Source organism: Bombyx mori, chromosome 21 (assembly GCF_030269925.1).
Source record: "Bombyx mori chromosome 21, ASM3026992v2".
Lineage (NCBI taxonomy): Eukaryota > Metazoa > Arthropoda > Insecta > Lepidoptera > Bombycidae > Bombyx > Bombyx mori.
The window spans coordinates 13194417-13205968 of NC_085127.1; positions in this window are offsets into that span (position 1 = coordinate 13194417).

Below are 11552 nucleotides of genomic sequence, written 5' to 3' on the forward strand. Positions count from 1 at the left end.
ACAGCTCAATATCCAAACTAGGCTCTCTACCATTTACCTCAAAAGAATATTTGAGTTCTGCGGTCACATTATCAGAAAGAGCGATGAAAATCTTGAAAAATTGATGGTAACTGGCAAAATTGCAGGCAAAAGATCGCGTGGTCGCAATCTAAAGCGCTGGTCCGACCAAATCTGCACTACTCTGGATACCACCGTCTAAGATGCCACACTGCCGAAAACAGAGGAAGATGGCAAAACATCATCCAAAGAAGGATAATAGGAGGAGATGGTCACGACCCTCAGACATGAGGAATGCGACTCAGGGAGGACGAGGTTATTCTCAAGTAGCTCAAAGTCTAAAAAAAATGAGTACGTGCTTGAACAACAGATAAGGAATTTTTTTCTAAAACACACCTCATGTCTCGTTTATTTGAATGACGAAGGAAAAAAACACCTGTTATAAGCCCGGTGTCTGATTACCTAGTTATGTCTATGATTTCATCCCGGGGAATCGAGAATACCGCAACTTTTTCGACAAAGCGACGTATTTGTAAACGTCCCCGGGCGGGTCTAGGTCGCAGAGTAAATATGGACAGTCCGACAGCTTTGCAAAACTATTCAATTGTTTATTTATTTATTTATTTATGTACACACAGAATAGAAGACATAGTACAGAGTAATAGGAAAACTATGTACAAAGGCACTGCTTATTTCTTTAAGAAATCTCTTCCAGCAGACCTGCGAGAGGATTATGAGAATAATAATTGAAAGTGATGAGTGTGTGTAGAACAAATAACATATAACTAAAATAACAAATACAACATGAGAATTATAGTAATGCACATACACATAGCAAATATTGTTAAGCTTGAATACAAAATATTATAAGTAACACAGTATATACGAAGATAGATAGCCATCATAGAAGATAGATAATTGACAGATGCCTGAAACTTGCTTATGACATTTTTAAAGATAAGCTTGCTTATATACAAGTTCTGAACAACAACATTCGGACCGTCGGTCTACCGAGCAATATCACCCGCTCAGTGTAAGATTTTCCCTTTGTCGTTAACCCCTACCCCTACCACCTAAATTAAACCATGTTTTAAATTAATCATTTTTCCAAAAAAATTGGCTCCAGATTGCAGCTATTCAAATATTTCACATTGAAGATACTCGACCGCTGACTTGAATACTGCGATGATTATCAACTGCACCACATACCCTAGAAGCTCGGGAGATGAGAAATCGACGCAATACGTCACTTGTCATCTAGAAGCCTTCTTTGTAAAGAAAATATAAATAGTACTATCATATTCTCGAGATAGGTCGCTTTATGCTTTTGCTATGGCGTATAGTGTTTCGGATAAGGCCTTTTTTGTTATTTTTCTATGATTTTTATAGATTATGAAACATCCAAAGACTCCATACGATACTAGAGATAGTAAGATTCGATATCATAAAAAAATACAACAGAAAATATCAATCCATGGAAAATACTGGCAATGTATTTGATAAGGTGTGCGAAATTTGACTTTATGTTTGTAGTTAGCTTATTACAATTAGCCTCAAGCCTCAGGGTGTGTGGTAATTCACGTTGTATTACCTATGGAGTTCAGTTCATACTTATCACCACCCGGTAATCCATTCACACCATTACACTATTAAAAAATCAACTTGAAAAGATAATAATTGTTAATAGACATGCTTTAACAAAAACCGACTTAAAAAAGAAAAAAAGATATTCCACTATAAACAATAATCATCGAAATCGGTTGGCGTGATATTGAGTTATTGAGTTATTCATCTATTTGTCGCGAACGTACTTAATAAAAATTTAAGACTTATATGGTTTTCTCATGGATACCATTATCAGGACTGGACTAAATGAAATGGGACCACACGGGAAGCTTCAATAAAAAAGCTTCTAATAAAAAAGAATCATCAAAATCTATTCACTCAGTCAAAAGTGATGAGGTAACAAACATAAAAAAACACAGTAAAATTCTCATCCTTTTTTGAAGTCGGTTAAAAAAGATTGAAATGTAAAGAAAGCCAGAATGATCCCCGACAAAGATGTAATGTGGAGCACTACGCGAGAGGATAGGCTATTCCGTACCCGTTATTGCCTATTCACAAGAAGACGTTCCAATCTCGAACAATATCTCGTAGGCTTTGTGCTTTTGTAGGTTTACAATTTAAGATTGCTGCCTCGGACACTATTCCGAGAATGATTACTGTAAATTCAAAGTATAAAGAATTTCTATTTTTCATTAGAATATGTTTGACGGTGCTAGGGATGGTTGGCGGCAGTTCCGTCTTCATTCGTATTCGGTGGAACTGAGTTTATTGCCATAAAAGTCAATAAAACCTTATCTTCAAACGAGAAATTCTTGTATATATATATAATCTGAATCTTGGAGTCGGCTCCAACGATTTTCATAAAATTTAGTATACAGGGGATTTCGGGGGCGATAAATCGATCTAGCTACGATTTATTTTTAGAAAATGTTGTTTTATTCGTGTTTTCAATATACAACTTTATCGATAATCAACTTGAACATAAACTTTTTTTTTATTCGTAGAAAATAACAAATAATATTATATAATATCAATATGTAATTCGTATTTAAATAATAAATAATTTCTAAAAAACACAACTTATCAAAAAAAAACCGAGCAAAGCAAAAAATACCGGTCATCCTCTAGTGAATAATAATAATTGAAACTCTCAATAAATAATTTTCACAATGACAGGGTAAACTGACAGTTTCATTGCGACTGACTTACTGGCTGGCCAACTGAGGACTCTGTCCACGTACCGCCATTTTATACTCTGGCGTTACGGCGTCTACCCTAGATTTATCTGATATATATCAAAACAACATTTTATCATCTTCTATCTATCTATAATATATTTAAAAATGAATTGCTGTTCGTTAGTCTCGTTAAAACTCGAGAACGTCCGGACCGATTTGGCTAATTTTGGTCTTGAATTATTTGTCGAAGTCCAAAGAAGGTTTAAAAGGTAGATAAAATATGAAAATGCTCGAAATTAAATAAATTAATTGAATAATTTTTTTTTCCTTTGATGTATCCCCCGTCGGACGAATTCCTTTTGTTTGTTTTAAGTTTATTTTATACAAAAGTTTAGGTCTTTTCTTTATCGATTGAGGCACTACAAAGTCTGCCGGGTCCGCTAGTTTAAAATAATAATCAAAACAACGTCTTAATGTTACTTAAGTAGTTATCCACGACATGCTTATAGTTCACTTTCAATAAGTAGTTATAATTATAATACACAGTTGTTCCTCTAAAGCCGTTTCTACTCCACTGGCGTTTTACTAGCACTGTTAATTGTGAGCCTGGGTGGGTAAATACCTACGTGGGATATCGACCGTAGGCCCGGATTGCCACGTTTCTAACTCTTAAGAGATTCTTGAAGCAAGTGGTTATCAGGTAACAATATGTAATTCTGGGAAAGAACTTTAAAATTAGGGTAAAGGAAAAACGCTCAACCGACAAGCTTAACTCACAATCAATTAATTCCCCTGTGTACTGGGGTTCGTTAATTAGATTAGAAAAACTAAGTGACTAATAAGAGTCTAATAAAGTCTCGCATATTCAATCTAGCATCAAACGATATTTTGGAACTACGTCAAAGTTTACATTGAATTTCGAAGCAATTAGGGTTCATTTATAAATTAAACATATTAATTCACTCGATATTACTTTACTATTATAAAGTTAAAATTTTCTTTTGAAGTTATACTTCTTTAGGCGCGTTATGAAAAATTGATGAGAGTGAAATTTTACGATGCGCGCGCACCGTGACACAAAATTAACAGAATGAAGTTGCCCACTAAATCGCTCATTACAATACGACCGACGTAACTTGGCGAGTCTGAATATAGCCGCAGATGAACTTTCCGAACCGTACCGAGAATTACGAGAATTTATACGATGTCAAGAAAAGGGAAGTCCAATATGCGTGTTTGAGTATGTTGTTTAATCGATTTTTTTTCAAATTGATTAAAATTTAAATAAAAAAAAAGAAATAAATTTAATAAAAACAAAGTATAACTTCTTACGCGCGTACATAAATACACGCACCCTTTTTTACATACGGGTTATGGTAAGCGGACAGCGTTGACTTTAAAACAACACCTTGAAATATAATGTGGAAATCTCAAAAATACTACACAACAGGTTTCACGGTAAAGATGCAGGTAGTAGTATCTTTGTTTTCTATTGCTTAGATCGGTGGACAAGTTTACCACATACCTGGTGTCTCTTGGTTCCTGGAGCCTTTAGACATTAACAACGTAAGTACCGCCCCCTACCTTGTTTCGTGAGTTCTAAGTCTTAGATTTATTTGTAGTACAACAGCTGTTCCACCCTTCAAATCGAAACGCATAACTGTTTTACGACAAAAGTGGGCAGGGTGCTGGTACCTAGTGTGCCATATACACTTTTTTTTCGGGCATAGGACCGAACCTCGTACGAGACATCCGCGCCAAGGGGCACGCACGGTATGTGGGACTTTTTTTTATTTTATTGCTTAGATGGATGGAGGAGCTCACAGCCCACCTGGTGTTAAGTGGTTACTGGAGCCCATAGACATCTACAACGTAGACGCGCCATCCACCTTGAGATACAAGTTCTAAGATCTCAGTATAGTTACAACGGCTGCCCCACCCTTCAAACCGAAACGCATTACTGCTTCACGGCAGAAATAGGCAGGGTCGTGGTACCTACCCGCGCGGACTCACAAGTGGTCCTACCACCAGTAAGTGACAGTCTGCATATGTTAGGAGCAGACCGCGGGCCCGATTGCAGCCAAGTTGTTCCAATTACGCGTGGACGGGCGATTGACATTATGGGCTCAACCTGAGAGAATTCTCTCCAGCACCAGTAAAAGTAGTCGGTGCTTTTCAGGATATTATCAAAATAACCCTTCTACTCATATCTGTTCATAAAATATTTATAACTACTGACCATACTACTACCCCCCGCTTGCACCCCAGGCTTTTTTACAATAAAATCATTTTTTATTATACTATTTTTAATTCAAATTTATTAAAATTTATTTTCAATTTTTTATTTGGATTTTCTATAAAAGCGTATTTTGTTAATTTTTTTTAAACTATTATTTATTTTTAATTTTTTTGTTGAATTTCAATTTTTTCAAATTTTTTTTTTCATTTTTTTTTACTATTAAATTGTCATCGATCCTTAATAAGTATACCAAATTTCGAGTTAATCCGACGTTTTGAAGGAGATCAAAATCATGTTCAAAGATTCCATTACATACGTCTGACGCTAATAAAAGCGTATTAAAAAGACATTCCATGGCCCTGACATAATATAAAAACAGAAAAACCATACGGCTCGCCTCTGCACTAATTAGTAATCAGTTGCAAACAGAACGCCGAGTAATTGGCTCGGTTTCATCAACAAATTATGTTCGTAATATGCGGATATCGTATTTATCGTTCCACGTTCGGCCCGATTGTTACGTATCACTCGATTGTGATTGCAATTGATTAATACCGATGATTGTATGCAATCCGTAATTTATCGACCAAATCAAATATGTTAAGGTTTTGGATTCAGACTCGATAAAGTCGAATAATGTTTATGAACAGTAATGAAGTCCAATGGATAGAACCAGATGGTTATACCATTGGCAATGCTGATGTCCATTGGCGGTGCACTCCCTATAAGGTGACGTAAGCCGCATATAAACAAAAAAGACTTCGTTAAAATGTATAATCCAAACAGCGTTGCAATAAGAATACAAATACGCGACGATCAAAGAAAGCGCGGTAACAGTTTGCTACAAGTGAATATTGCACTCGAACTTTCTTGGTTGACATGGGAACATTAAATATAAAACTTTGGATGTGGCATAAAATATTGGGATATTTGGGGAATACATAAATTTCCTTACTAACGTGCTCAACGGTGTCAATAGACAAGCGCTCTATGAGGCACCTGACGGAAATCAATTACCCGATTAGTCAATAAGGGCAACACAATTGAAAACATCGAAACCCCAATGAATTTACGCTAATGACCTCAAACCATGAAGATCTTGGAAGGTTTTACCGAGATACGATTTAAGAGGAGCCATGAAAGTGAGTGTTAACTTCGAATGAATGATACGGAAAAGCAGTAAGTTGTTAAGAGACCTTTTTTTTTTTTTTTTTAACTCTGGGGAATCCATTTACGGTTACCCGGTCCGGGGGGTAACGAACCGGGTTATGTCGGACTCCGGCGCCTCCTGAGAGGAAGAGGGGGACGAGAAGGTCCTCCACCTCCCCGAATCCCTCGCAAGAGACTACGCCTTGAAAAAGGCGCGCGAAGCACTTGCCCCGCAGAACGACTACCGACTAAACCCCATCGAGCTCCACCACACCGGCTACACCAAACCTACGGTACCGCAGTGCGCGCCGAAAGTCCGCCTTCGCCGGTACCCGTCCTGATGATAAGACGGGATTTCATCTCCGGGAAAATCCCGAAGGACGTCATTTCGGGAGATACACCGTGAGCGGCGCACAGGAGCCACCTTGCCCCGCCCCACCACCGGACCGACAGTCGAGTACCGGGCGCCCCCGCACCCGCCACCTGATAGTCCCTACGGGGGCTGAGCGGGAGCTTCACGCCCGCGCCGGCCATCCCGCAAGTTGTTAAGAGACCTACTGATATTGAAATTTATGGCAGAGGAAAAACTTCATGATTTCTAGCCTTAAACAGATTAACACCAAATCACGGATTTAACATGGATTAAAGATGAGCGTTTATAGATTAAGATAAAGCTACTTGCTTTTTACGTCACTTAATGCTATCGCTCAAAAACTTCAGATGCGGCAACGCAAGTTTATCTTCTAATTGAAACACAGTAGCAATCTAACACCTACCTATCATCTGTTAATAAATGCTTCAAATTGACTTTCTTAATGAAATAAGCTATATACCATATCAAATCAAATTTCGTAATTCCTAAATTCGTTCGCTCGAACTTTGAAATTCACCGATATCTCACAAAAGAACTTACCGCCGAGCACTCTTAATACAGATTCGAACTTTTGTACCATTTACTTATACTATTTCTCAGGATTGGAATCGGATTCTGAAATTGGGTATTTTTCGTAAAGGCGATAATGCAAAACTGAACTGTGGTACCCGGTAGAAATAGGCAGGATGGTACCGCAGGACCTTCTGTAATTAGGCTAATATTAATTTTAATTGTTTCAATGATTTCATATAACTAGCGGAAAGGGTAGATGGGATGTCCTGAAAAAAATTGTTGCAGCCCCATCTACCCAGCCTAATTGGATATCCAAAGTATCCAGGGACCTAGCAACACGCTTACAAATTTAATTATAATCGATACAAGAGATCTTTGAATACCTTATCCGAAACAACATAGCGTGACTGTTGACATTAGATGGAGAGTTACATCTCAAGATATCTTAACCATGAATGTTTTTATCTGTAACAAACATGCGATGGCAAATCTCTGCGTGCGTTCACGTAATTAACACTAATATAATAATAAAACGGTGGTAGTTTAAATTTAAAAAAAAAAACCAAACACATTTTTAATCAAACCAAAAAGTTCAATAGTTATTTTTATTCTTGTCATCCTGATCGGCTGGTTGGCCAAAAGCAAAATTAGCCAAAATCGGTCAAATCGGCTAGTTGGCCAAATTGTTGTATTGGTCACAGTCATTCATATATCTACTAAATTTCAAGTTAATCGGATCTCTTGCAGTTTGTGAAAATTACGTTAAAAGATTCCGTAATATGGATGAATACAGATCAAGCCAATAAAAGTTTGTTAAAGCATGAAATTTGATATTAATAATTTTACAAACGTACAAATCGCCAAACTAACAACACTAAATTGAAACTTTACGCCGTTCTCAATAAGCCAACACTAAAAACAAGTTAAAATTAATTATAGTTAAACCTGTGTTGAATTGGCCGAAATTCTCCGCTGAATTGGACTTGGAAACTTGCAGTTTACACCAGCCAACCCGCTGTAATTAACTTGGACGATTTATGAACGTTTACTCTATGAAACGTCATTTTGACATCATAATTGCTTTTCCAGAAAATTTCATTAGTCCTTCTTCCTAACCTTCCTTGAAAAAAATTAGGGAATATTACTGTGGTTTTATTAACATTACTTTTGCAGTAGTCAATTTTAGCTCTCGTCATAATTAATTACTTTAAATCCCATAAACTCCGTGACGTCATTATCACGGCCATAAGCGACCGATATACACACTTGTATACATTTAAATGTTTACATACATAGTCATCTGAATGTTTACCACTTGTGGGAGACGGATCCACGGGTCTCAGTCCAGAAGTCAAGAGCGCTAACTATTATTTCCGAGTCAGTGAAAGAGAAATGAAATGATATCAAAAGAAAACCTTGTATGTATTTCGGTCACAAAAATAAAAATTCTACTCCAACAAAAATATCTCTATAAATGAACCTTTCTCACTGATTTTTAAATGTAGTATGCGGTTAAACTATTCACCAAAGTTCAGTGAAGTTGTTCTGTGAACTTTAAACTTAAATTGCTAGTACAAAACTTTGATGGTTCTCAATTAAGCAATGTATGCTTAACTGCGAGTTTAAATCGGGCAATACCTAGGTCAAAAAATCGTTAATTATGCCCATACAAGCTTTCTGTGAAATTCAACATACATATTATTCTCGTGCTTATTTACTCATAATAAAATGAAAAGATTTATCGTAAGTGTGGTAATATGTACATAAGTTTCCACAAACAGACTTACTAAGAATATAAATTGGGGACACGTTGTCTTAAAGAAACTGCTGTTGGTTAATTAGGATCCGACATGAAGAAGACGATGACAAAAAAAAACCAGGAGACGGAATACAGGTCTTTTCGACCTTCATTTACACGTACCTGCTGACACAGAATGCCACGGTCGTAGCACCTACAACTGCCAGACTCTCAGTTTCATCTTCTCGTGAAATGGGCTGGTGAAATTTTCGTAAACCAGTGAAACTCGAAAACCTTGCCCTATTTCGATCCAATTTCAGATATCTATCAAAATCAGCTATTATTGGACAATCTGACGATCCAAACCGATACTTGAAAAATGGCTATAAGCTCTCACGGATCAATATCACTATCCTGTTTTCTTCGCGGCAAAACAAATGCTCTTTACAGAACTGGATTTAAGGTATACAAGAATACTAGTGAAGTAATCATTTCCATTCATAAGCTGAGAACCGACCTGGTTTTAATCCACAACAATAGTAATTGAGCAGCTCATACAATAAAAATGTTTATATGACTCTTCTATCGTTCCTGAGTCACTTAACGACCGTGTTTATCGTTTGTTAAATGACGCTTGAATTTCTGGTGGTACATGTACATAATATATTACCAAATAGTGATTGTAAATTTGTCTACGTATTTACCGGATATTTTGTTAAAATACTGTACCTAGTAAAATTACGTGCACACTCGTAAGGATTCCAAGCTGAAGGCATAGTAGCGTTTTTTTTTTTTTGCGTAGATGGGTGGACGAGCTCACAGCCCAACTGGTGTTAAGTGGTTACTGGAGCCCATTGACATTTACAACGTGAATGCGCCACCCACCTTGAGATATAAGTTCTAAGGTCTCAGGTATAGTTACAACGCCTGCCCTATCCTTCAAACCGAAACACATTACTGCTTCACGGCAGAAATAGGCAGGGTGGTGGTACCTCGACCTGAGGGGGTAGAGGCCGCGCGGCGCGCTACCAGCACTCTAGCGCGCTGCCGTGGAGTAAATAGAGCGACCGGTTGACGGTGTATCGCGTCCCGACCCGGCAGGCTGGTTCTGGTCCAGCGAGGTATTCCGGGACACCAGCGGCACCGTCTGGGCGGCCTGAAGGGCTGCCGTACCGAGACGGCCGACGTTTCAGAGCCTTCGATTCGCCTCGAAGGCTTCGTCGGCTGGGCGTCCTTCGGGTGAGCCGCGCCGTCTGGTTGTAGTGTTGACCAGGGTAACCCCCCTACCTCATCCGGGTTCTGACCTCGGAGGGGATCGGACGTCGGGTGTAAGAAAAAAATAAAAAGGGTGGTGGTACCTACCCGCGCTGACTCACAAGAGGTCTTACCTACTATAATCACTGGTTTGAAAGTTAGGACAGTGCGTAAATTAGCCCACAGCAAAGCCCACTTAGTTTCTCACCGGATCTTCTCAGTGGGTCGCGTTTCCGATCCGGCGGTAGATTCTGCGAAGCACTGCTTTTGCTATTGTTAGTGTTAGCAACGTCCTCTGGTTAGAGCACCGTGAATTTACATACTCGCTCGGATAATCTAGTATAACCCCTGGAGACCACTAGAATAGGTAGGAAAAAAAAGAAAAAAAAGGGCAGCTGTTATGCAATACAGTTATAACTAATAATAATTATACGTCCAAAAGTTGCTATAGTGGCATTGACAAATATCCATTGACTTCGGTAACTATGGACCAGGCTCACTGTACTCCCAGCTGCAACGAAATACCACTTCGTTTCAATAATTGACAGGATGATGGGTAGGTTTCCTGGCATTATTCCGGTTCTCTGAAATATACGCCTTAAATATTAACCCAAAGTATTCCCTTCCATTCTAACTGACCGCTTGTCAAGTCCGTTGTCATCACTCGTTTGAAACAATACTGTATTGACACAACAAAACAAAGAGCGTCCTTTGTGCTGGTCAACATTCAATGAAGGGTTATTAATGGCACTTTGGATCCGCTTGTTAAACCGACCCAGGTTTTCAAGTAAGCCAGTTTCCATTAAGTAAATATCCTACAGTTTCAGGAAGTTTGGATACATTATCTGAAAGCACATTTATATAAAATGTATAATGTAAAATTATACAGTCTTTATATGGAGCTCCTGCTAGGTACAGAACCGAAGCACGAGGACTGATAGGGACATCTGTACTCTATGAACCTCTTATTGGGGCATCATTAAGCCCAGAAATGACAGCATTCAACGAAGTATTAGCTGTTTTTATTACATATATTAAATAGCGCTGTTTAGAAAAATATTTCAATTTCTCGATAATACAGATCTCATTAATCGCTTGGATACTGTTGGTGCTTGATACGGTAGAATGGTTGGAAGAGATGGAAGTCAACCAAAGCAGACCGGGAGCTCTTGCTGCTCAAAGCCCACGAGCTAATAAACCAGTTACCGAAAATGACACGAAAATGAAGCTTCCCAGCTGGAGTACTAATAATATGTTGTGCTTTGTATGCCTTGCACTTAGAAATTTTATGTAGCACAGTCCTAAGAATAAATCTCTATAGATTTTATTTTAACTGACAATAATAACCATAATTTAAACTATTTCCGTGAATTCACGGTTCCATTTTTTTTACTTTCGCTTCATACGTAGATTTCCGCTTCTATTACCTAGATTTTTAAAAACGCAGTCAGCGGAAGTTCGTGATATATCCGATATCAGCGAACAAGGTCGGTCGGTCACAGTTGGCTCGCTCTCAGTTTGGCAACCACATGAATTCACATTCCA